General features: G+C 45.9%; 1 protein-coding gene across 20 annotated transcripts in view; it reads right to left on the bottom strand.

The window, feature by feature from the left end:
• Positions 1-26,475, bottom strand: part of LOC129816562 (microtubule-associated protein 2-like) — a 192,540-nt gene that overhangs the window by 107,962 nt on the left and 58,103 nt on the right. For all 20 annotated transcript variants that reach the window (XM_055871159.1, XM_055871161.1, XM_055871162.1 and 17 more), the window contains one exon: positions 12,082-12,212. The gene's annotated coding sequence lies outside the window, so the exon portion shown is untranslated. The remainder of the gene's footprint in view (positions 1-12,081; positions 12,213-26,475) is intronic.

Genomic DNA, 26,475 nt, shown 5'->3' with positions numbered 1-26,475 from the left:
GTAGCGGGCCGTGTCAGTGGCACTGTATTGTCCTCAAAGCGAGCAAAAAAGTTATTTAGTCTGTCTGGGAGCAAGACATCCTGGTCTGCGACGGGGCTGGTTTTCTTTTTGTATTTTGTAATCCGTGATTGACTGTAGACCCTGCCACATACCCCTTGTGTCTGAGCTGTTGAATTGCGACTCTACTTTGTTTCTATACTGGGACTTAGCTTGTTTGATTGCCTTGCGGAGGGAATAGCTACACTGTTTGTATTCGGTCATGTTTCCGGTAACCTTGCCCTGGTTAAAAGCAGTGGTTCACGCTTTCAGTTTCACGCGAATGCTGCCATCAATCCACGGTTTCTGGTTTGGGAATGTTTTAATCGTTGCTGTGGGTACGACATCGTCAATGCACTTTCTAATGAACTCGCTCACCGAATCAGCGTATTCGTCAATGTTGTTGTTGGACGCAATGTGGAAGATATCCCAATCCATGTGATGGAAGCAGTCTTGAAGCGTGGAATCAGATTGGTCGGACCAGCGTTGAACAGACCTGAGCGCGGGATCTTGCTGTTTTAGTTTCTGTTTGTAGGCTGGAAGCAGCAAAATGGAGTCGTGGTCAGCTTTTCCGAAAGGAGGGCAGGGGAGGGCCTTATATGCGTCGCGGAAGTTAGTATTACAATGATCCAAGGTTTTACCAGCCCTGGTAGCACAATCGATATGCTGATAGAATTTAGGGAGTTTTGTTTTCAGATTAGCCTTGTTAAAATCCCCAGCTACGATGAATGCAGCCTCAGGGTGTGTGGTTTCCAGTTTACAAAGAGTCAGATAAAGTTCGTTCAGGGCCATCGATGTGTCTGCTTGGGGGGGGGGGGGGGATATATACGGCTGTGATTATAATCGAAGAGAATTCCCTTGGTAGATAATGCGGTCGACATTTGATTGTGAGGAATTCTAGATCAGGTGAACAGAATGACTTGAGTTCCTGTATGTTGTTATGATCACACCACGTCTCGTTAATCATAAGGCATACACCGCCGCCCCTCTTCTTACCAGAAAGATGTTTGTTTCTGTCGGCGCGATGCGTGAAGAAACCAGCTGGCTGCACCGACTCCGTTAGCGTCTCTCGAGTAAGCCATGTTTCCGTGAAGCAAAGAACGTTGCAGTCTCTGATATCTCTCTGGAAAGCTACCCTTGCTCGGATTTCATCAACCTTATTGTCAAGAGACTGGACATTGGCGAGTAGTATGCTAGGGAGTGGAGCGCGATGTGCCCGTCTCCGAAGCCTGACCAGGAGACCGCTTCGTTTGCCCCTTTTACGGCGTTGTTGTTTAGTGTCGCCGGCTGGGATCAGATCCATTGTACTGGGTGGAAGGCAAAACACAGGATCCGCTTCGGGAGAGTCATATTCCTGGTTGTAACGATGGTGAGTTGACGTTGCTCTTATATTCAGTAGTACCTCCCGACTGTATGTAATGAAACCTAAGATTACCTGGGGTACCAATGTAAGGAATAACACATAAAAAAACTAAATACTGCATATTTTCCTAGGAACGCGAAGCGAGGCGGCCATCTCGGTCGGCGCCGGAAGTCAGCGCTGACCGACAACCAATAACTGGTTGTCTAGTGCGTTGGGAACAGCGAATAAAAGGAGCAGATTTCTGGGCACGGTAGAATAGATTCAGGGCATAATGTACAGACAAGGGTATGGTAGGATGTGAGTACAGTGGAGGTAAACCTAGGCGTTGAGTGACAATGAGAGAGGTTTAGTCTCTGGAGGCACCAGTTAAGCCAGGTGAGGTCTCCGCATGTGTGTGGGGTGGGACAAAAGAGCTATCTAAGGCATGTTGAGCGGGACTGAGGGCTCTACAGTGAAATAAAACAATAAGAACTAGCCAAGACAACAGTACACAAGGCATATTGACATTAGAGAGAGGCATAAAGCAATCACAGGTGTTGATCGGGAGAGCTAAGACAACAAGGAGTAAATGGCGATGAATAGGCAGAGCGGGTCAGTTAGGTACATACAGGGTCTGAGTTTAAGGTGGGACCGACAAATAAACAAAATTAGGTACCGTGTTATTGAAACAGTCCAGGGGGCATCAGCTGTGTACCCGAGTGATCATAGGGTCCAATTAACAGCAATAGGTGAGTCAGGGGGCCGTTCGGTAGTCACTACTACGCTAACCGAGCGGGGTACACGGCGATCAGAGAGCTAGCGGGCCGGGGTTAGCAGATGGTTCTTCTGCGACATCGTAACAGAATAGCCTGTTGAGACCACATCGGGCGATTACGTCGGCAGAAAAGTAGTGATGGATCAGTGGGGCTCCGTGTCGACAATAAAGGGTCCAGGCCAATTGGCAATAGAGGTATTGTAGCCCTAGAATTAGCTGGTTTATGGGCCTAGCTCGAGGCTAGCTCAAGGCTAACTGGTGCTTGTTTCGGGACACAGCCGTTAGCTAACAGTAGCCACTCGTTTGCAGCTAGCTAGCTGTGATGATCCGGTGTAATGATCCAGAGCGGCAGGAATCCAATGATGTGGTAGAGAGAAGCAATCCGATATACTCTGGGTTGGTATCTCGCTGTGCAGACTGGCAGGTATTGTCCAGGCTAAGGCTAGCTGGTATCCAAGCTAAAGGTGAAGACCGCTAGCCGTGGCTAACAAAGACTAGTAGCTAATTAGCTGGCTAGCCCCTGATGGAGGTTCCTGGTACAAGGAATAAAAATAGCAGCTCCGTACCACATTGAGTGAGGCGGGTTGCAGGAAAGTATATTTAGTTTGAAGATAGAAAGTGAGATGTCTGTATGTGTTTAGTAAGCACAGGACAGGGAGCAGTGACCCCACGGCACCAGACAAACGCAAGCACACCACCAGATGACCACAGTCAGAGCACACACACAAACGTTTTAAACCAACTGGCAGCATCGAAAGCAGCCCTCAGGTAGTCAGTGTGTGTGTGGACGTGTTTAACTATTCTTGTAGTAAACAAACAAAAATTTGACCAACTGGAGACATTTTGTTAGTCCCTACAAGGTCAAATGCTACTTCTAGGAGGTTTAGGGTTAAGATTAGAATACGTATTAGGGTTACAATTAGGGTTAGGGTTAGGAGCTAGGGTTAGTTTTAGGGTTAGGGTTAGGAGCTAGGGTTAGGTTTAGGGTTAGGGTTAAGGTTAGGTTTTTGGGTTAAGTTTAGGTTTAGGGTAAGGAGATAGGGTTAGTTTTAGGGTTAGGAGCTAGGGTGAGGTTTAGGTTTAGGGAAAATAGGATTTAGAATGGGACTGAGTTAAGGTTTAGTGTAAGGGTAAGGAGATAGGGTTAGTTTTGGGGTTAGGGTTAGGGTTAGTTTTAGGGTTAGGGTTAGGAGCTAGGGTTAGGTTTAGGGTTAGGGTTAGGTTTTTGGGTTAAGTTTAGGTTTAGGGTAAGGAGATAGGGTTAGGAGCTAGGGTTAGGTTTAGGGAAAATAGGCTGGTTGAACCGGCCAGTAGCATATGCTTGTCTCAAAGATTAAGCGATGCAAGTCTAAGTAGAGTCGGCTGTTACAGTGAAACTGCGAATGGCTCATTAAATAAAATAAATGATACATTTTAATTTGGAAGAGACAGCTTTTTAAACCAACATGGCTCAGTTTAAATTGTTTTTACATTGTAGACACAATTATGACAAAACAACCAACAAAAACAGGTCACAACTCCTGCAGCTCTGTCACACACTGGTTCTGTACATAGTCAATGGTAGGCTTCAAGTCGACTCCTATGGTAGGTACACCTACAGCACATCCCTTGGCAGTAGTACTGTCGACTACTTTAACACTGACCTCAAATCTGTCTAGAAATTAATAAGGAAATTATCTCAACAGAGAAAAATGTCCTCCTGTGTGCTACCTATATCCCCCCAATAGAATCCCCATACTTTAACCTGTTGGGGATGGGGGCGCTGTTTAGACTATTTATGCTAATGTGGCTAATTTTTTAAACGGCTTCCCACAAAATCCTTGATCGTACAATATGCATATTATTATTATTATTGGATAGAAAACAGTCTATAGTTTCTATAGGAGTTGAAATTTTGTCTCTAAGTGGAACAGAGCCCATTCTACAGCAATTTCCCTGACATGGAGTCAGATTTGAGAAATGTTGGCCACTTTTCTGAAGTCAGTTAAAAGGGCACTGTCGTTGCTATGACTATACGGACACTTCTTACGTCTTCCCCTGGATGCCTTTACGTGATGACGATTCCAACGGGGTCGATTGCTCGTTCACAGGCCCTACAAATGAAAAAAACCTTTAGCTAGCAAGTCTTTTCTTGCTGCGTAACGCGCGTGGAAGACACCGACCCTCTCCTGTTCCAAGCGTTAGTTTAGCCTGTTATATTTCTCCGGTCATCTTTTCACTCGTTATAGGAGTTACAAACATCATGAAGTAGTTAATTTAAAGCGTTTTATAGCAATTTATATCCGTTTAGTGCGATTTTGGGACATTTATTTTTGCAACGATGTGAAAAGTTGGGCACGCTTTTCAGTTCATCCCGAACGCAGTTGACATTTCCACATGGCAAGAGGACAGCTTTCCACCAAAAGACGATTTCTCCCAAGAAAGGATCCTTTGCCCAAGATACTGATGGAAGAACAGCTCAAGGTAGGACATTTTTATTATGATAAATCGTGTTTCTGTCGAAACATTTTAGTGGCTTAGGACGCCATGTTTTTTGACGTAGCTTCGCTTGGCGCAAACTGTATTGAAAAGTAAGGATAAATTAAAAAATGTAATAACGCAATTGTATTAAGAATTAAATTGTCTATCAATCCCTGTCCACCCTATATTTTTTAGTCACGTTTATGAGTATTTATGTATAAGAGTAGATCACTGTCTAAGTGGCGCAAGGACAAATTCTGACCAGCTGAGTTACATTTCACATTGTCTAACCATGATTTTGGTGGCTAAATATAAACATTTTCGATCAAACTGTATATGCATGTTGTAATGTGATGTTACAGGAGTGTCATCGGAAGAATTCTGAGAAGGTTAGTGAAAAAATTAATATCTTTTGGCGATGTTGACTTTTATCGCTCACTTTGGCTAGAATCAATGCTGGGCTGCTAATTGCTATGTGCTAAGCTAATATAACGATTTATTGTGTTTTCGCTGTAAGACACTTAGAAAATCTGAAATATTGTCTGTATTCACAGGATCTGTGTCTTTCGATTCGTGTATGCTGTGTATTTTTACGAAATGTTTGATGATTAGTAGTTAGGTAAACACGTTGCTCATTGTAATTATTCTAGTCCATTTGTGATGGTGGGTGCAATTGTAAACTATGAAGTCTACCTGAAATATGCACTTTTTTCTAACAAAACCTATCCCATACCATAAATATGTTATCAGACTGTCATCTAATGAGTTTTTTTGTTGGTTAGGGGCTATAAATATCTTAGTTTAGCCGAATTGGTGATGGCTACTGGTGTTGGTGGACAAATAAAAGATGGTGGATTATGCTAATGTGTTTTTAGGTAATAGATGTACATCTTTACATATTGTGTCTTCCCTGTAAAACATTTTAAAAATCGGAAATGTTGACTGGATTCACAAGATCTGTGTCTTTCATTAGCTGTATTGGACTTTAATGTGTGAAAGTTAAATATTTAAAAAATATATTTTTTTTGAATTTCGCGGCACTGGTTTTTCAGTGGGGGGGGGGGGGGGTGCCGCTAGCGCCACGCTGATCCTAGACAGGTTAACGATGAGCTTCTCCATCCTAGAGGGGGAGATCAACAATTTCCAGGCTCAGGGACATGTACTCGTTTGTGGCGACCTAAATGCCAGAACTGGACAAGAATCTGACACCCTCAGCACACAGGGGGACAAACACGTACCTGGAGGTGACATCATTACCTTCCCCATATGCCCCCCTTGACACAACTACGACTACGAACCAACAAAAACGGGTCACAACTCCTACACCTCTGTCGGACGCTGGGCATGTACATAGTCAATAGTAGGCTTCGAGGGGACTCCTATGGCAGGTATACATGTAGCTCATCTCTTGTCAGTAGTACTGTAGACTACTTTATCACTGACCTCAACCCAGAGTCTCTTAGAGCGTTCACAGTCAGTCCACTGACACCTCTATCAGATCACAGCAGAATCACACTCTACTTTAACATAGCTTTGCTCAATCATGAGTCATCAAAGCCAAAGGAACTGAAAAATATTAAGAAATGCTATAGATGGAAGGAAAGTAGTGTGTAAATCTACCAAAAAACTATTAGGCAACAACAAATTCAATCCTTTCTAGACAATTTCCTGAACAAAATGTTTCACTGTAATAGTGAAGGTGTAAACTTGGCAGTAGAAAACCTAAACAGTATATTTGACCTCTCAAAATAACAACAATGACAAATGGTTTAATGAAGAATGCAAAAACCTAAGAAAGAAATTGAGAAACTTATCCAACCAAAAACATAGAAAAAGAGACCCAGAGTGTACACCTTCACTATGGTGAATTACTAAAACAATACAGAAATACAAGGAACAGCACGTCAGAAATCAGCTCAATGTAATTGAAGAATCCAAAGAATCTAAACACTTCTGGGAAAATTGGAAAACTCTAAACAAACAACAATATGAAGAGTTATCTATCCAAAACGGAGATGTATGGATAAACCACTTCTCCAATCTTTTTGGCTCTATAACATAGAACAAACAGCCAAAACATATACATGATCAAATACAAATCTTAGAATCAACTATTAAAGACTACCAGAACCCACTGTATTCTCTTGTCACGTTCCTGACCTGTTTTCTGTTGTTTTGTATGTGTGTGATGGTCAGGGCGTGAGTTTTGGGTGGGCAGTCTATGTTTTCTGTTTCTATGTTGGTTTTGGGTTGCCTGGTATGGCTCTTAATTAGAGGCAGGTGTTTTGCGTTTTCCTCTAATTGAGAGTCATATTAAGGTAGGTTGTTCTCACTGTTTGTTTGTGGGTGATTGTCGCTGTGTCTGTGTTTGTTGCACCACACGGTACTGTCTCGTCTCGTTCGTTCGGTCGTTCCTGTTCATGTGTTCTTCGTTTCATGTAAGTTCGTAGTTTAGGTCTGTCTAGTTCGTTTTGTTATTTTGTAAATTAGTCAAGTGTATTTCGTGTCTGTTCTTCGTCTTGCAATAAAGTCATTATGTATTCATCACCCGCTGCGCCTTGGTCTACTAACTCACCGAAAGACAGTCGTTACAGAATCACCCACCAAACCCGGATCAAGCAGCGGGTTAACGGACAGCGCACAAAGCAGGATTTTTGGTCTTGGGAGGAGATCATGGAAGGAAAGGGACCATGGGCTAAACTTGAAGTTAATCACCGCCCATGGGAACAGCTGGAGGAAACCGGAGAGAGTAACAGGCGTTATGAGGGGACGCGTCTAGCACGGAAGCCCGAAAAGCCAGTGAGTACTACCCAAAAGTTTCTTGGGGGGGGGGGGAGGCTAAGAGGTAGTGGGCTAAGAGGTAGTGGGCCGAGGGCAGGTAGGAGACCTGCGCCCACTTCCCAGGCTAACCGTGGAGAGCGGGAGTACGGGCAGACACCGTGTTACGCAGTAGAGCGCACGGTGTCTCCTGTACGTGTTCATAGCCCGGTGCGGGTTATTCCACCTCCCCGCACTGGTAGGGCTAGGGTGAGCATTGAGCCAAGTGCCATGAAGCCGGCTCAACATATCTGGCCTCCAGTACGTCTCCTCGGGCCGGTGTACATGGCACCAGCCTTACGCATGGTGTTCCCGGTTCGCCAACACAGCCCAGTGCGGGTTATTCCACCTCCCCGCACTGGACGAGCTACGGGGAGCATGAAACCAGGTAAGGTTGGGCAGGCTCAGTGCTCAAGGGAGCCAGTACGCCTACACGGTCCGGTATATCCGGCGCCACCTTCCCGCCCCAGCTCAGTACCACCAGTGCCTACACCAGGCTTCCAGTGCGTCTCCAGAGCCCTGTTCCTCCTCCACGCACTCTCCCTAGGGTGCGTGTCTCCAGCCCAGTGCCTCCAGTTCCGGCACCACGCACTAAGCCACCTGTGCGTCTCCAGAGCCCTGTACGCACTGTTCCTTCTTCCCGCACTCGCCCTGAGGTGCGTGCCCTCAGCCCGGTACCTCCAGTTCCGGTACCACGCACCAGGCCTATAGTGCGCTTCGAGAGGTCAGTGTGCCCTGTCCCTGCTCCCCGCACTAGCCTTGAAGTGCGTGCCGTCATCCCGGTACCTCCAGTTCCGGCACCACGCACCAGGCCTACTGTGCGCCTCAGCAGGGCAGAGTCGGCCGTCTGCCCAACGCTTTCTGCACTGCCTGTCTGCCCAGCTCCGTCTGAGTCATCTGTCTGCCCAGCTCCGTCTGAGTCATCTGTCTGCCCAGCTCCGTCTGAGTCATCTGTCTGCCCAGCTCCGTCTGAGTCATCTGTCTGCCCAGCTCCGTCTGAGTCATCTGTCTGCCCAGCTCCGTCTGAGTCATCTGTCTGCCCAGCGCCGTCTGAGTCATCTGTCTGCCCAGCGCCGTCTGAGTCATCTGTCTGCCCAGCGCCGTCTGAGTCATCTGTCTGCCCAGCGCCGTCTGAGTCATCTGTCTGCCCAGCGCCGTCTGAGTCATCTGTCTGCCCAGCGCCGTCTGAGTCATCTGTCTGCCCAGCGCCGTCTGAGTCATCTGTCTGCCCAGCGCCGTCTGAGTCATCTGTCTGCCCAGCGCCGTCTGAGTCATCTGTCTGCCCAGCGCCGTCTGAGTCATCTGTCTGCCACGAGCCGCCCGTCAGTCAGGAGCCGCCAGAGCCGCCAGCCAGTCAGGAGCCGCCAGAGCCGCCAGCCAGTCAGGAGCCGCCAGAGCCGCCAGCCAGTCAGGAGCCGCCAGAGCCGCCAGCCAGTCAGGAGCTGCCCTACAGTCAGGAGCTGTCCTACAGTCATGAGCTGCCCTCCAGTCATGAGCTGCCCTACAGTCATGAGCTGCCCTTCAGTCATGAGCTGCCCTACAGTCATGAGCTGCCACTCAGTCCGGAGCTGCCACCCAGTCCGGAGCTGCCACCCAGTCCGGAGCTGCCACCCAGTCCGGAGTTGCCATTAGTACAGAGTTGTCCCTCTGTCCTAAGCTGTCCCTCTGTCCGGAGCTACCTCTCTGTCCTGAGCTGTCTCCTCTATGTAGGAGGGGCCTTAGTAAAGGTTCCTGGACCATGGTTGGCGGCGAGGGTCGCCACTCAAAGGACGCTAAGGAGGGGGACAAAGACAGTGGTGGAGTGGTGTCCTCGTCCATCGCCGGAGCCGCCACCGCGGACAGATGCCCACCCAGACCCTCCCCTTGAGTTTTAGGGGTGCGCCCGGAGTTCGCACCTTGAGGGGGGGGTTCTGTCACGTTCCTGACCTGTTTTCTGTTGTTTTGTATGTGTGTGATGGTCAGGGCGTGAGTTTTGGGTGGGCAGTCTATGTTTTCTGTTTCTATGTTGGTTTTGGGTTGCATGGTATGGCTCTTAATTAGAGGCAGGTGTTTTGCGTTTTCCTCTAATTCAGAGTCATATTAAGGTAGGTTGTTCTCACTGTTTGTTTGTGGGTGATTGTCGCTGTGTCTGTGTTTGTTGCACCACACGGTACTGTCTCGTCTCGTTCGTTCGGTCGTTCCTGTTCATGTGTTCTTCGTTTCATGTAAGTTCGTAGTTTAGGTCTGTCTAGTTCGTTTTGTTATTTGTAAATTAGTCAAGTGTATTTCGTGTCTGTTCTTCGTCTTGCAATAAAGTCATTATGTATTCATCACCCGCTGCGCCTTGGTCTACTAACTCACCGAAAGACAGTCGTTACATCTCCAATCACATTGAATGAACTACAGGACAAAATACAAACCATCCAACACAAAAATGCCTGTGGGGTTGATGGTATCCTAAATTAAATTATAAAATATACAAACCACAAATTCCAATTGGCTATACTTAAACTTTTTTACATCATCCTCAGCTCTGGCATTATCATTAACAGCAGACTTGTACATTTCCTCTGCGAAAACAATGTACTGAGCAAATGGCAAATTGGCTTTTTACCAAATTATCATACAACAGACCACGTATTCACCCTGCACACCCTAATTGACAAACAAACAAACCAAAACAAAGAGAAAGTCTTCTCATGCTTTGTTGATGTCACAAAAGCTTTTGACTCAATTTGGCACGAGGGCCTGCTATACAAATTGATGGAAAATGGTGTTGGGGGAAAACATACGACGTTATAAAATCCAAACATATTGGGTGAAATAACAGTGTGCAATCACAGCAGCAAGATTTGTGACCTGTTGCCACAAGAAAAGAGCAACCAGAGAAGAACAAACAACATTTTAAGTAGCACCTATTTTTATTTATTTTCCCGTTAGTACTTTAACTATTTGCACATCATTACAACACTGTATATATACATATAACATTTGAAATGTCTTTATTCTTTTGGAACTTGTGTAATGTTTACTGTACATATTTATTGTTTATTTCACTTTTGTTTATCATCTATTTCACTTGCTTTGGCAATGTAAACATATGTTCTCTGTGCCAATAAAGCCCCCTAAATGTAAATTAAGTTGAGAGAGAGAGAGAGAGAGAGACTAAAGTTCCTCTGTCTCAGTGTCATTAAAACACCTAAAACACTTAATGTGTTAAACTGTTGGTCATTTTCATAGTTCTAACAAATATTACTGGCTTGGTTTTATGTAACGCACTACAAGTGCATCGCATAGCCAAATACATACAAATAAGTTGAGACACACACACACTCTCCCTCCCTCCCTCTCACACACACACTCACAAACACACACACACACACACTCTTGGAGAGCTTGGGGTAGTATGTATCTGGTTTGGTCTTTCAGCGAGACAGAGGCAGGGCCTTCAAAGTGATGACTGAAGGGGGTAGAGATAGAGATGGAGTATGTCTGCCCTCTGTCCCCTGCTAAAGTCTGCTCTGTGTGGGTGGGACCTGAGGGGAACTGCTCTGAAGTCTTTCTGCACACATTATCACAGCTGGATGTCTACCCATCAGAGACGGTTGTGCTGGCCATCAGAGTACAGCCCATGCATGCACACACACCGACAAGTGAAATTGTGCGTGCACACACACACATTCTGTACATATACACAGACGCACACACAAACACACATTCACACACACAGAAGCACGAGCGCACACACACACTCACTTAAACGTACCCACACAAACACACACAAAGACTAACAAACACAAGCAAGCACAGAGCTAAGCAGAAAATGCCAGCCTGTGCCTAAGCTAGAATAACAAAGAGAGAGGGAGAGAGGGAAACAGAGGGAGAGAGTGTACATAATGGTTTTTTGTTTTGTTTAGGTTTCATGGTCGTGCGTCACATTCATTTTCTTTGGTAGAGCAGCTTTTTTCTTCTCTTCCCTCCTACACTCGGCACACGTGGCTCCTAGCGTTGGGAAGGCAACAAACAACCGACACTCACACATACATCCACCCACCCACATCCACCCACCCACACACAGCCAGAGACATGCAGCCAAAGACACACAGCCATTTGTCTCTCTCTCTCTCTGTCTCTCTCTCCATGTCTGTCTCTCTCTCTATGTCTGTCTCTCTCTATGTCTGTCTCTCTCTCTATGTCTGTCCCTCTCTCTATGTCTGTCCCTCTCTATGTCTGTCCCTCTCTATGTCTGTCCCTCTCTATGTCTGTCCCTCTCTATGTCTGTCCCTCTCTATGTCTGTCCCTCTCTATGTCTGTCCCTCTCTCTCTGTCCCTCTCCCTCTCTATGTCTGTCCCTCTCCCTCTCTCTCTCTGTCCCCCTCTCTCTCTCTCTGTCCCTCTCTCTGTCCCTCTCCCTCTCCTCTCTCTCTATCCCTCTCTCTGCCCCTGTCCCTCTCTCTCTCTCTGTCCCTCTCTCTCTGTCCCTCTATCTCTCTCTCTCTGTCCCTCTCTATGTCTCTCTATCTCTCTCTCCCTGTCCCCCTCTCTGTCTCTCTGTCCCTCTCTCTCTCTCTCTCTATTTCTTTGTTTGTGTGTCTTTTCCTCTTTCTCCTCTCTGATCATCTCAATTAAAGACCTTGGAAACCATTGAGCAGCAGCGTACAGCTTGGTCTACCTGGTAAGGCAGTGTGGGACTCGAGGTGGTCAGTCAAGGTTGGTGCAGACAGCAGCCTCTTATCTTCAGAAGTACGGAATGGGACAGAGATGACCAAGGAAAGACGATACCACGGGACAACCTATTCACACCTGGAAAGGAGAAAGGGTGAATAAGTTTACTTAAGACTGGGACTAATATACTACGGTACACAGACACACACACTCAAGCACTGTATCGACAGTGAAGTGTGTACATTTACAAACAGAGAGAAAGAGAGGAGGAGAGAGGGGGAATGAAAGGGAAAGAGAGAGAGAAAAAAAGAGAGAGAAAGAGAACGAACAAGGTTCTAATCCAAAAGATTCCCCTTTATTGAGTGCAGTCCAGAAACCTTGTGTTCGTTTATTTAATATCTTGGCAAAATATTTATTTCCCTCACAGAATTTAGAAAGATACAAACCGTAGATTTGATCATGAATTACAGTGACTGTTTCTTCAGCCAGCCCAGTTGATCATGAGCATGAATTACTGTCACACCCTGATCTGTTTCACCTGTCTTTGTGCTTGTCTCCATCCCCCCTCCAGGTGTCGCCCATCTTCCCCATTATCCCCTGTGTATTTATACCTGGGTTCTCTGTTTGTCTGCTGCCAGTTCATTTTGTTTGTGAAACCTACCAGCGTTTGTTTCCCTGCTCCTGCCTGTTTCTTGCTCCTGTTTTCTAGTCCTTCCCAGTTTAGACCGTTCTGCCTGCCCTGAGACTGCCTGCCGTTCTGGACCCTTTGCACCCTCTCTGGATTACTGACCCCTGCCTTTGACCTGTCGTTTGCCTGCCCCTGTTTTTGAAATCAACTTTCGTTTCTTAGACACTGACTGCATCTGGGTCATACCTAAAACGTGATAATTACAGTGACTGTTTCTTCAGCCACCCCAGTTCCCTGGTGGCATGTTGTGTTGTGTGGGTTGTCGTCTGGTACTGTCGTGTCTGTGGTGTCAAAACCAACCAGCTAATGCAGGGAGAGATAGACAGTATGTAACTGATGCGCGCACACACACACACACACACTAGGGAGAACACAAGACAGCATGAAGAACTGGAGACCGTGCATGCAGCAACACAGTACCAGTAAAGGAAACAGACACCATGTACAGTACAATTGGTGAGTGTTTGAAGTTATATCATGGAAGGAAACCATAAAGAAATATGCTGTTTGTGCCTACATATACATACACCTGATATAGACTGAGACTGGATAGTGTGATCGTGTAAGTGTGATGCGTTGGCCGAGACCCAAACACTTACGTTATCTCCCTGAGTTAAAGGCATAAGCTCAGCGGGCTAACACAGTCTTGTGGCAGGCAGTGGTCGAACCTAGTTGGTAACACCCTGTTATGTTGTTACTCTGTTTCATAACATTGCTTTGGTTTAAGGTCCATAGTTACCCTTCTTACCCAGAACCCTCTCTGTCTAGCACCATGCTCTAACTCACTGAGTTCATCAATACCAATCCCATCCCCTCTGAGAGACAGCCATCCTATCCTACGCCAGGATCCTAGACAGCACGGGAGACTGGCCCATCCTCAGTCCCATCCTCTCCCACTTCACATGGACACACACACACAAACAAGAGAGAGGATGGACCTGGGTCCGATTCCGTCACAAGGACCATCAAAATGGTTCTGGATGAGAGAGAGCCGAGCCATAAAGTCCCGGAGCTTACAGCAGGACAAAGTGGGAATAAAGTAAACACAGAACACCAGCAACGCTCATAAGCACTAAGTCATACAGTCATGAACAGACTCTCAGACAGACAATATGTTCACTGAGCAAACATACAGAATAAGTACACAGCTAAACACAGTACATTACACAATAACCCAGTCCAGGCGCTGTGAGCTTTTGGTAATGTAATAGACTCAACTCAGCCAGGTCCCTATTCCTGCTGTCTTGCCAACTCCTTTTGTCTGCTAAAGACCGCCAGCAATAGCCTGCGCTCCCAGAGCTCTCTCTATTTCTCTCTCTCTCTTTCTGGTTCTGCCACGGCTCTGTTCAGGATGTCATTATGTGAGTTTCAGAGTGTGCAGCATCTAAATGAGCCTCTCTACTCTGACCACTCGGGGTGTGGCTCGGTTGTTTTGTGTGTGTTTTTGGTTTTACTATCCTTGTGGGGACCAGAAGTACTCACAGGGATAGCCAAACAACTAAAATGTGGATAAGTGGGGACATTTCACCGGACCTCACAAGGGAAATTGCTATTTTAGGCGTATGGGTTAAGTTTAGAGATAGGGTTAGAAGTAGGGTTAAGTTTAGAGATAGGGTTAGAAGTAGGGTTAAGTTTAGAGATAGGGTTAGAAGTAGAGATAGGGTTAGAATTAGGGTTAGAAGTAGGGTTAAGTTTAGAGATAGGGTTAGAATTAGGGTTAAATTTAGAGACAGGGTTAGAAGTAGAGATAGGGTTAGAATTAGGGTTAGAATTAGGGTTAAGTTTAGAGATAGGGTTAGAATTAGGGTTACATTTAGAGATAGGGTTGGGATTAGGGTTAAATTTAGAGATAGGGTTAGGATTAGGGTTAGGTTTAGAGATAGGGTTAGGGTTAGGTTTAGAGATAGGGTTAGAAGTTAGGGTTAGAAGTAAGGTTTGGGAAAATAGGATTTTGAATGGGAATGTATTGTTAGGAAAGTAAAACAAATTTGTGTGTGTGTTGACTCATCCCTTTAGCAGTGTATCTTCAGTAGGAATAAGGCAGATGGTTGTTAGCATACACCCAGCATCACCCTGTGAACTGCTGTCTCACCCTCCTCTCTACTGCAGTGATCTTACATACGCTACTCTGAGGGACACTCACACTCTGTTTGCCAGGTCTTTACGTGCCAGGCGACATGTGTTTCCCTCACACACTCGTCCTCGCTTTCATCCTGAGAGATCATACACACGGCTTAAACCAGGGTTTCCCAATGTCAGTCGTGAGCTCGATGATGAGTTGGTTATTTGAATCAGCTGTGTAGTACTAGGGCAAAAAACTAAATGTACACCCAGGTGGGGCCCCAGGACCGAGTTTGGGAAACCCTGGTTTAAACGACATACGTTCCTTTTTAAATGTAATGAAAATGTGTCATTCAGGCTTTCATGAGAACAGCTGCCAACACGTCCTACAGTATAGTAGGAGATGCTATAGTTAATACAATGGGTACAACTAGCGTAACATCTCTTGCTTGGCTGTTTTTCTTTGATATAAAAGGTAACGGTAATGTAGGTACTGTTGTGTTAGTGCTCTACTGCAGTTTATGAATATAAACAAGGTTAAAAGATCATAAGGGAGTGCTTTTACAGGGCTTGCCCTTGTTGTACTGGCCACATCTCCACTGAGTCTTTTAACGTTAGCTACATGCTATTGCCAGTAGTGCCGCATCCCAGGGGGAGTAGTGTTGGTGGTGGTACTGGCCTCTCTCCCCCCTATCTGAGATCTCTACTGCAGCACTCATCCTCCACATACAAAACCCGTTCTGCCAGTCACATTCTGTTAAAGGTCCCTAAAGCACACACATCCCTGGGTCACTCGTCTTCTCAGTTCGCTGCAGCTAGCTACTGGAACGAGCTGCAACAAACACTCAAACTGGACAGTTTTATCTCAGTCTCTTCATTCAAAGACTCAATCATGGACACTTACAGACAGTTGTGGCTACTTTGCGTGATGTATTGTTGTCTCTACCTTATTGCCCTTTGTGCTGTTGTCTGTGCCTTATAATATTTGTACCATGTTTAGTGCTGTATTTTTTTATCCCAGCCCCCGTCCCCGCAGGAGGCCTTTTGCCTTCTGGTAGGCTCATTGTAAATAATATTTTGTTCTTAATGGACTTGCCTAGTTAAATAAAGGTTAAATAGAAAATAAAAACATTTGAAATGGTGGTGATGGTGGTTTGTAGTGGAAGTAGTGCGATTGCTACAGTTTCTGAGAAAAGGAGCAACTTTTGCTCACTATTACAGTTTCTAACCAGACTCCATGAGGTGGGGACAGTGGAAGTACACATCCTCCTCCTTCCCTAACTTGAAGTTTCTATCTACCGCTGCCTTAACCTCATCCATAATTCACATAATGAACACCCATACATCCACTAACAAAAATACACACACACTGCTTATCCCCCCAGGATCGCTTCTCCCAGCAGCCACCTGTCAGACCATGTAAAAAGAAGCCCACAGGGGGGCCGAGGTTAAAGTGAACTTGCATTATTATTTTTTTTCAGGAAATCTCAGGGCTCATGAATTTACAATGTGGCGGAGGAGGATAGGGATCGCTCTCTCTCTCTCTCTCTCTCTCTCTCTGAAGAAAAGACAAATTGATCTTTCTTTGCCTTTGAACTGCAGAAAGAAACTTATTTGCACTGTCAGACTCCTTAGGATGAATCTGAAGCACATTGCCTTAGATGACTCCAAAACCTGATTAAAAGTTTGGCTGGTGTTTTTTGTTTACATAAGATATTTAATTTTAAATGAGTAGGATATACTCTGTTTAGGTATTCCTATATGCTTAATTTAGAATTATTAATGTAACTTTAGTATTTCTACAAACATTGGGCTACATTAATAACACTAAATTAAGCATATGGGAATACCTATTTCTTAACTGCTCAACACAGAATAGCTGCATGTGCGCACTCCCTCAAATACTTGAGAAAATATTAGTTATATTTATTCAGCTTCGTTCAATTGTATTCTTCATTCTATACATAATTAAAATAATGCCACGGAATTCTAAGCAAATCTTGTTTGCTAAATGAACTAGTGTAGCCCACAGCCATATGGCATAGCCAGATCAGGACAACTCAGAGTATGCTATTCTGTTCTTCTGAAATAGACTACATTTTCTTCAAATCATGCTTCTTTAGACCTAAAATAAATAACGAATTTATTGTGAAGGTGTAGGGTATATTACATGGATTTATTAGACTTTAAAATGTAGATGTTCCAAAGGTCTGCATCAGAAGCTGGTAGGCTATGTGTGAAAGCCAGGAGATGTGTGAACTGTGCGCAAAGACATTGGAAGAACTGTCCACATTTACTTTTCATCAGCCAAGAAGATGAGTAGGCCTAACAAACTGCAAAAGCACCAGCCTATACAAAAGTCGACCTATTCTATATTGTGCGAGAAATAAATATTCCAAACATAGTCTGGAATAGTTGTGGGATGCGATAGATCGTAAATTAATACAACCACTAGCATCAAAAAACATTTGTTACACAATGTGGCTGACGCAACAGATTAGTTCAATTTTTTTATATACTATTAGGCTATTTCTTCACATTATAAGCGCAGCAGTGGGCACACGGCAGTAGATTATAAGCGTGGACGTTCCATTAGCGGAAAACACTATTATCAAAATGTACCACAAATGCAATTATGCATGTAAAGCTTTTATTATAAAGGTGTGCGACAATGACTAGAAAAATTTGCTTTGCATCATTCACAAGTGATAATATATAATACACAAGTGATAGGCTAATATTGTCACCCATCAGACTATTCTTGATTTAATCTGTTACGCTCAATGAGGACAATTGTAAGGAGTCAGGCGCAGAGAGCAAAGGTAATGGGGAAAACCACTCTTTAATGTCCAACCAGATGAACAACTGGTAACGTCAAAAACATTTGGCGTAAAAATCCGACTTGAATAAAGTACACACTGGAAAACAAATCCAGACTGTGGAAAACCCCAACATAAATGAACAACCTCATACAAAACAGAAAGACAAGCCCGCACAAACAGAAACAGGCTAAACGAACTTAAATAGCACCACCCTAACAACCAAACAATAAACAGGTGAAATCAATTAGTCAAAACCAAACGAAAAGGAAAAACGGATCGGTGGCAGCTAGTAGACCGGCGACAACGACCGCCGAGCGCCACTCGAACAGGAAGGGAAGCCACCTTCGGTAATACTCGTTACAGTACCCCCCTCCTGACGCGCTGCTCCCGCAGCGCGCCGACGTCGGCCTCGAGGACGACCCGGGGGCCGAGGCGCAGGGCGATCCGGATGGAGGCGATGGAACTCTCTCAGCATAGATGGATCCAATATATCCCCCACCGGGACCCAGCACCTCTCCTCCGGACCGTACCCCTCCCAGTCCACGAGGTACTGCAGGCCCCTCACCCGGCGTCTGGAATCCAGAATGGACCGTATCCTGTACGCCGGGGACCCCTCTATATCCAGAGGGGGCGGAGGGACCTCCGGCACCTCACCTTCCTGCATGGGACCAGCTACCACCGGCCTGAGGAGAGACACATGAAATGAGGGGTTAATACGATAATACGAAGGAAGTAACAATCGGTAACACACCTCATTTATTCTCCTCAGGACTTTAAATGGCCCTACACACTGCGGACCCAGCTTCCGGCAGGGCAGGCGGAGGGGCAGGTTTCGGGTCGAGAGCCAGACCCTATCCCCCGGTGCAAACACGGGGGCCTCACTGCGGTGACGGTCAGCGCTCTTCTTCCGCCGTCTACTCGCCTGACGCAGAGACTCCTGGACGGCTCTCCAAGTCTCCTTAGAGCGCTGTACCCACTCCTCCACCGCAGGAGCCTCGGTCTGACTCTGATGCCATGGTGCCAGAACCGGCTGGTACCCCAACACACACTCAAATGGTGACATGTTGGTAGAGGAGTGGCTTAGTGAGTTCTGAGCAATCTCTGCCCAGGGGATGTATCTTGACCACTCCCCTGGCCGGTCCTGGCAATACGACCGCAGAAACCTACCCACCTCCTGGTTCACTCTCTCCACCTGCCCATTACTCTCCGGGTGATACCCCGAGGTAAGGCTGACCGAAACCCCCAAATGCTCCATAAACGCCTTCCATATTCTGGAAGTGAACTGGGGACCCCGATCAGAAACAATATCCTCGGGCACCCCGTAGTGCCGGAAGACATGGGTAAATAATGCCTCCGCAGTCTGCAGGGCCGTAGGGAGACCGGGCAACGGGATAAGACGGCAGGACTTAGAGAACCGATCCACAACGACCAGGATCGTAGTGTTTCCCTGAGATGGAGGTAAGTCAGTCAGAAAATCCACCGAAAGATGGGACCACGGCCGTTGTGGAACGGGGAGGGGTTGTAACTTCCCTCGAGGCAGGTGCCTAGGAGCCTTACTCTGAGCGCACACCGAACAGGAAGAGACATAGAATCGCACATCCCTCTCCAAGGTGGGCCACCAGTACTTCCCCCTAAGACCTCGCACTGTCCTCGAAATACCCGGGTGACCTGACGAGAGTATACCATGAGCCCATCGAATCAATTGATCACGAACAGCGAGTGGTACATACCTACGCCCCTCCGGGCACTGTGGAGGCGCAGGTTCCTCCCTTAAAGCCCGCTCGATGTCCGCGTCCACCTCCCATACTATTGGTGCCACCAACTTGGCCGCCGGAATGATGGGAGTAGGATCGATGGACCGGTCCTCTGAGTCATAGAGGCGAGACAGCGCGTCGGCCTTAGTGTTGAGGGAACCTGGTCGATACGAGATCGTAAAACGAAATCTGGTGAAATACATGGCCCACCTTGCCTGACGCGGATTCAGTCTCTTAGCTGATCGGATATACTCCAGGTTACGGTGGTCAGTCCAGATGAGGAAAGGGTGCTTAGCCCCCTCAAGCCAGTGTCTCCACACCTTCAGGGCTTTAACCATAGCCAACAACTCCCTATCCCCCACATCATAATTCCGCTCCGCTGGCCCAAGTTTTTTCGAAAAAAAAGCACAGGGGCGGAGTTTTGGTGGCACACCCGAGCGCTGTGAGAGCACCGCTCCAACCCCAGCCTCGGATGCGTCCACCTCTACTATGAACGCCAAAGAAGGGTCCGGATGCGCCAACACTGGCGCCTCGGTAAACAGCACCTTCAACCTACAGAAGGCTCTGTCCGCCTCTGCTGACCACTGCAAACGCACCGGCCCCCCCTTCAGCAGTGAGGTAATAGGAGCTGTTACCTGACCAAAACCCCGGATAAACCTCCGGTAGTAATTGGCAAACCCTAAGAACCGCTGCACCTCTTTTACCGTGGTCGGAGTCGGCCAATTACGCACGGCTTTTACGCGGTCACCCTCTATATCCACCCCCGAGCTGGAAATGCGATAACCCAGGAAGGAAACGGCTTGTTTAGAAAACTCACATTTCTCCGCCTTCACGTACAGGTCATGCTCCAGCAGTCACCCAAGAACCTTGCGCACCAGAGACACATGCGCGGCGCGTGTAGCGGAGTAGATCAAAATATCGTCAATATACACCACCACACCCTGTCCGTGCAGGTCTCTGAGAATCTCGTCAACAAAGGATTGAAAGACAGCTGGAGCATTCTTTAACCCGTACGGCATGACGAGGTACTCATAATGGCCCGATGTAGTACTAAACGCGGTTTTCCACTCATCTCCCTCCCGAATACGCACCAGATTATACGCGCTCCTGAGATCCAGTTTCGTGAAGAACCGTGCTCCGTGGAATGATTCCATCGCCGTAGCGATGAGAGGTAGTGGGTAACTAAAACCCACCGTGATGGAATTGAGACCTCGATAATCAATACACGGACGCAACCCACCATCCTTTTTCTTCACAAAAAAGAAACTCGAGGAGACGGGTGACATGGAGGGCCGAATGAATCCCTGTCCCAGAGCTTCCGTGACATATGTCTCCATAGCCAACGTCTCCTCCTGGGACAAAGGATACACATGACTCCTGGGAAGTGCAGCGTTTACCTGGAGGTTTATCACGCAATCCCCCTGTCGATGGGGTGGTAATTGGGTCGCCTTCTTTTTACTGAAAGCGATAGCCAAATCGGCATACTCAGCGGGAATGCGCACGGTGGAAACCTGGTCTGGACTCTCCACCGTTGTCGCACCGATGGAAACTCCTACACACCTGCCTGAACACTCATCAGACCACCCCTGTAGAGCTCCCTGTTTCCACGAAATCCACGAATAGCCAGCCAGGGAATCCCCAGCACCACCGGAAACGCAGGTGAATCGATAAGAAACAGACTAATCCGTTCCTTATGATTCCCCTGCGTAATCATCTCCAAAGGAATTGTGGCCTCCCTGACCAGCCCTGACCCTAATGGTCGACTATCTAAGGAGTGCACAGGGAAAGGAGGGTCTACCTTAACTAACGGAATCCTCAACTTCTGAGCGAGTCCGCGATCTATAAAGTTCCCAGCTGCGCCTGAATCGACTAGCGCCTTATGCTGGAGAGAGGGAAAAAATTTAAGGAAACATATTAACAAAAACATGTGACCAACAGGAAGCTCTGGGAGAGTGTGGTGCTGACTCACCTGAGGTGACCGAGGAGTGTTCTGCCTGCCTTCTCGATTCCCAGATGGACTCCTCCAGCACCGACCGGAAGTGTGCCCTCTTCGGCCACAACTGGTACAGGAGGAGCCTCCTCCGATCTCCCTAGATGCTGCCCCTCCTAGCTCCATCGGGATGGGAGCAGGAGGGTCAGGAGGTGGAACGGACAGGACCCTTTCAGAACGTCCGCGAGCAGCTAGCAGATGGTCTAACCGGATAGACATGTCTATTAGTTCATCCAAACTGAGCGTAGTGTCCCGACAAGCCAGCTCTCTGCGGACGTCCTCTCAGGCTACACCTGTAATGGTCTATCAGGGCCCTGTCGTTCCACCCTGCTCCAGCGGCCAAGGTCCGGAAATCCAGCGCGAAGTCCTGCGCGCTCCTCGTCCCCTGTCGTAGATAGAACAATCTCTCACCCGCAGCTCGGCCATCTGGAGGGTGATCGAACACGGCCCGAAAACGGCGGGTGAACTCCGGGTAGTGGCCCCTCGCTGAGTCGGCCCCGTTCCAGACCGCATTGGCCCACTCTAGGGCTCTACCCGTCAGGCAGGAGACGAGGACACTCACGCTCTCTTTGTCCGAGGGAGCTGGTCGGACGGTGGCCAGGTACAGATCTAATTGTAGCAGGAATCCCTGGCACCCCGCCGCCGCTCCATCGTACTGACTTGGAGGCGTAATACGCAAGGCGCTGGTACCGGATCCCGCTGGAGGAGATGGTATAGTTGCTGGAGGGAGGGTAGGTGGGGTAGTAGGGAGACCACTCCTCTCCCAATGATCCAACCTCTCCATCATAAGATCCATAGCTGATCCGATGCGATGAAGGATGGACGTGGGATGAAGGACTCTCTCCTCCATCGTGGAGAGAGGGGTGGTCGCTGCTCCTGCTGGCTCCATATGTAGGTGCGGGCTTCTGTTACGCTCAATGAGGACAATTGTAAGGAGTCAGGCGCAGAGAGCAAAGGTAATGGGGAAAACCACTCTTTAATGTCCAACCAGATGAACAACTGGTAACGTCAAAAACATTTGGCGTAAAAATCCGACTTGAATAAAGTACACACTGGAAAACAAATCCAGACTGTGGAAAACCCCAACATAAATGAACAACCTCATACAAAACAGAAAGACAAGCCCGCACAAACAGAAACGGGCTAAACGAACTTAAATAGCACCACCCTAACAACCAAACAATAAACAGGTGAAATCAATTAGTCAAAACCAAACGAAAAGGAAAAAGGGATCAGTGGCAGCTAGTAGACCGGCGACGACGACCGCCGAGCGCCACTCAAACAGGAAGGGAAGCCACCTTCGGTAATACTCGTTACATAATCTAAATAATATATATGTGGGAAATTTGTAATGATTTAGAATGGACCATATTCATGCACCTGTATCGATACAGGGGCAGCAGGAAAAAATCTATGCACTTAAATAGCAAAAAGCGAATGCAGGACGCTTTTCCAGTGGTTCATTTTCATGCAATCCGTGTAGGCTAAGCTCCTGTTGTAAATATAAGCAATGTGCTTAATATTAGGAAAGTTGAGAAATAAATATAGCAGGCCTAGCCTATAGAAAGCTGATACGTTCTCCTCTTTTTAATAGAGGCCATAACTCTGTTTTCTCACGCAATTGCATAGCCTATAGAAATGTTGCATAACATTAGCTCATGGACTCATGAAGTGTTTGATTTGCATTGATGTCCGAGTGATTAGAGGGACAATAGAGTGCTGAGTACCAGGTAGTTAGCAAGTTTGGTATGCTACTAATGACCATGAGCAGCATCAGATCTTGGAGAAGCCTAATTACCATGGCTAAATGGTCAAGTGGATTCTTACTGCCTTTCAAGACTCGTGACCGCCGGTGTGGCGGCAATACGGTCACCGCAACAGCCCTAGTCACATGTGTCGAATACAATGGGTGTAGGCGTTTACCATGGAATGCTTCCCAACGATGCAGAGTTTAAAAAAAGATATAGTAAAAAGAACAATAGTAACACAAGAGGAATAAAATACACAAGAATGGAGCTATGTACAGGGAGTACCAAATCAATGTGCAGGGATATGACGTAGGGTAAAGTGACTAGGCATCAGGATAGAGAATAATAAGAATAAAATAAAGAACAGAGTAGTAGCAGCATATGATGAGTGTAAAAGTGTGTGTGTATGTGTGTATGTGTGTTAGTGTGGTGTTGGTATGCGTGTGTGTTGTGTGTGTACATGTGAACGTGTGTTGGTTTTGTGTGAGTGTCAGCGTACCGTGTGTGAGTTTGTATATAGTGTGTAAACAGTGCCTTTAGAAAGTATTCATACCCCTTGACTTATTCCACATTTTAGTGTGTTACAACCTTAATTCAAAATTGATTAAATAGATTATCTTGTCATCCATCTACACAAAATACCCCATAATGACAAAGAGAAAACATGTTTCTGGTTGTATTATAAATGTCATACAGAAAAATCTAATTTACATACATTTTCACTTCCCTGAGTCAATATATGTTAGAATCACCTTTGGCAGCGATTACAGCTGTAAGTCTTTCTGGGTAATTCTCTAAGAGCTTTGCACATCTGGATTGTTCAATATATTCCCATTTTTATTTTCAAAAATTCGTCAAGCTCTGTCAAATTGTTGGTTGATCATTGCTAGAGAAAGATGCTCTTGTCTTGCCATAGATTTCCAATCATATTTAAGTCAAAACTGTAAATCGGCCACTCAGGAACATTCACTGTAGATTTGGCCTCATGTTTTAGGTTATTGTCCAGCTGAAAGGTTAATTCATCTCCCAGTGTCTGGTGGAAAAACAAATTGAACCAGGTTTTCCTCTAGGATTTTGCCTGTGTAGCTCCATTCCATTTTTTTTTTACTGAAAAACTCCCCAGTCCTTAACGATTACAAGCATACCCATAACATGATGCAACCACCACTATGCTTGAAAATATGGAGAGTCATTCTCAGTAATGTGTTGTATTGGATTTGCTCCAAACATAACCCTTTTTTATTGAGGACAAAACGTTAACTGCTTTACCACATTTTTTGCAGCATTATTTTAGTGCCTTGTTGCAAACAGGATTCATATTTTGGAATAGTGGTATTCTGTGCAGGCCTCCTTTTCACTCTGTCAATTAGATTAGTATTGTGGAGTAACTAGAATGCTGTTGATCCACAGCCATTAAACTCTGTAACTGTTTTAAAGTCATCATGGCCTCATGGTGAAATCCCTGAGCGGCTTCCTTCCTCTCCAGCAACTGAGTTAGGAAGGACACTTGTATTTTTGTAGTGACTGTGTGCACTGATACACCATCCAAAGTGTAATTAATAACTTCACCATGCTCAAAGGGATATTCAATGTCTGCTTTTTGAATGTTTACCCATCTACCACACTCCAAAAAGCAAGTCCTGCAGGCTCTAGTTTTGTCTTATCTTGATTATTGTACAGTAGTGTGGTCGAGTGAAGCAAGTAAAGACCTAGTTAAGCTGCAGCTGGCCAAAAACAGAGTGGCATGTCTTGCTCTTCATTGTAATCAGAGGGCTCATATAAACACTATGCATGCCAGTCTCTCTTGGTTAAGAGTTGAGGAGAGACTGACTGCATCACTTATTTTTATAAGAAACATTAATGTGTTGAAAATCCCAAATTGTTTGCATAGTCAACTTACACACAGCTCTGACACACACACTTACCTCACCAGACATGCCACCAGGGGTCTTTTTACAGTCCCCAAATCCAGAACAAATTCAAGCCTGTAATCGAACCCACAAATACTGATGCTCCAGATACTCAACTAGTCTAAAGAAGGACAGTTTTATTGCTTCTTTAATCAGAACAGCAGTAATCAGCTGTGCTAACATAATTGCAAAAGGGTTTTCTAATGATCAATTAGCCTTTTAAAATGATAAACTTGGATTAGCTAATACGTGCCATTGGAACACAGGAGTGATGGGTGCTGATAATGGTCCTCTGTACGCATATGAAGATATTCCATAAAAAACTCTGCCGTTTCCAGCTACAATAGTCATTTACAACATTAACAATGTCTACACTGTATTTCTGATCAATTTTATGTTATTTTAATGGACAATTTTTTTTGCTTTTCTTTCAAAAACAAGGACATTTCTAAGTGACCCCAAACTTTTGAACGGTAGTGTCTAAAAAATAAATATGTAGTTCGGTCCTTGAGTTGTTGTTTATTAAGGTTCTGTATTATGTAATGTTTCATGTTTTGTGTTGACCCCAGGAAGAATAGCTGCTGCTCCTAATAAAATACAGAATACCAATAGGTGCCCCTAGCGAGGCATTGGAAAACCTACCTGGTCTTTGTGGTTGAATCTGCGTTAGAAATTCACTGCTTGAGTGAGGGTCCATACAGATAATAGTGTGTGTGGGGTACAAAGGTAGTCTTCAAAAATCTAGTTAAACACTACTATTGCACACAAAGTGAGTTCATGGAACTTATTATGTGACTTTTTATTGTCCCCAGCACAAGGTGCACCTGTGTAATGATCATGCTGTTTAATCAGTTTCTTGATATGCCACACCTGTCAGGATTAACTTGGCAAAGGATAAATGCTAACTAACAAGGATGTAAACTAATTTGTGCACAGCATTTGAGATAAATAAGCTTTTTTGTGCACATGGAACATTTCTGGGGTCTTTTATTTCAGCTCATGAACCACTACATGTTGCGTTTATATTTTTGTTCAGTGTAGCTCGTTTGGTAGTTCTGCATCACTAGGCATCTCACGGCTGGGTTTCCCTTTGTAATATGTTAACAACTCCAGATAAAGGCACAACCATTACAGTAGAATTACTATACATTTATATTTCTATGGGCACAAAATTTAAGTGCAGTGCAATTTACTACCAATTCAAATGTATTCTGGGTTTTTTTATGGGGGAAAAAAACATGGCAGATCTATAATAGTTAAGCTAGGAGAATAAATTATTATGTTTGATTAGCTCAAATCATTAATCACCCTCAGCAGGCAGCATCCCCTGGAGTAGCCTAGCTCTGTGGCTTACCCAGAGCCAGCATGAGATCATACACTAGGGTCACGCTGTGGAAAGATGTACTGTATTTGATGGTCCAGTGTGAC

Source organism: Salvelinus fontinalis, chromosome 19 (assembly GCF_029448725.1).
Source record: "Salvelinus fontinalis isolate EN_2023a chromosome 19, ASM2944872v1, whole genome shotgun sequence".
In the NCBI taxonomy this organism is placed as follows: domain Eukaryota; kingdom Metazoa; phylum Chordata; class Actinopteri; order Salmoniformes; family Salmonidae; genus Salvelinus; species Salvelinus fontinalis.
Note: the sequence above shows the minus strand (reverse complement) of the source record. Positions and strands in the feature narration are given on the sequence as shown.